The sequence below is a fragment of the Mus caroli genome, chromosome 16, assembly GCF_900094665.2.
Source record: "Mus caroli chromosome 16, CAROLI_EIJ_v1.1, whole genome shotgun sequence".
Classification (NCBI taxonomy): domain Eukaryota; kingdom Metazoa; phylum Chordata; class Mammalia; order Rodentia; family Muridae; genus Mus; species Mus caroli.
Genome location: NC_034585.1, coordinates 30,879,241 through 30,880,347, shown reverse-complemented (window position 1 = coordinate 30,880,347; position 1,107 = coordinate 30,879,241). Strand labels below are relative to the sequence as shown.

At 47.2% G+C, this 1,107-nt stretch overlaps 1 protein-coding gene across 1 annotated transcript in view; it reads right to left on the bottom strand.

The window, feature by feature from the left end:
- Positions 1-1,107, bottom strand: part of Itgb5 (integrin subunit beta 5) — a 117,963-nt gene that overhangs the window by 101,485 nt on the left and 15,371 nt on the right. The gene's annotated exons all lie outside the window — the stretch shown is intronic.

Genomic DNA, 1,107 nt, shown 5'->3' with positions numbered 1-1,107 from the left:
GCACTCTAGAGGCAGGCAGGTCTCTGAGAGTTCCCAGTTAGCCAGGGTTACATAGTGAGACCTTATCAACAGAGGGAGGGAGGGAGGGAGGGAGGGAGGGAAGAAGGAAGGAAGGAAGGAAGGAAGGAAGGAAGGAAGGAAGGAAGGAAGGAAGGAAGGAAAAGGGTAGGAAAGGGAAGGGACAGTTATTCAGGGACTGTGAGGATGACTCAGAAGGAAGCAGGAGTTCAAATCCCTAAAAAGCCTGGCCAGGCCACAGACAGCTGTAACCCCAACACTGTTGGGGTAGCAGAGACAAGAGAATGGCTGGGGCTTACTGACCACAAGCCTACCTCAGTTTCCATGAGGGGCCGTGCCTCAAGGAGTTTATTTTTGAGACAGGGTTTCTCTGTGTAGCTTGGTTGTCCTGGAACTCACTCTGTAGCCCAGGCTGACCTCTAACTCACAGAGATCTGCCTGCCTCTGCCTCCCAAGAGCTGGGATTAAAGAAGTGAGCCACCACCACCCTGCAAATGACTTTTAAAAATTAATTCTTGGGATATATAGCCCTAGTTCACTCCAAATAAGGTGTATGCATGCAAGCCCACCCCAAATAAAGGAATACTCACAAACTTTAAAATTAATTAATTAACTCATGGGCTGGAGAGATGGCTCAGTGGTTAAGAACACTGAATTTCTTCCTGAGGTCCTCAGTTCAATTCTCAGCAACCACATAGTGGCTCACAACCATCTGTAATGGGATCTTATGCCCTCTTCAGGTGTGTCTGAAGACAGTTACAGTGTACTCATATACATAAAATAAATAAAATCTTTTTTTAAAAAAAAAAAATTAGGGCTGGAGAGATGGATCAGCGTTAAGAGCACTGACTGCTCTTCCAGAGGTCCCCAGTTTAATTCCCAGCAACCACATGGTGGCTCACAACCATCCATTAATGAGTTCTGACGCCCTCTTCTGGGGTGTCTGAAGACAGCTACAGTGTACTTACATATAATAAGTAAATAAATCCTTTAAAAAACAAAGCCAAGCGGCCGGGCGGTGGTGGCGCACGCCTTTAATCCCAGCACTTGGGAGGCAGAGGCAGGCGGATTTCTGAGTTCGAGGCCAGC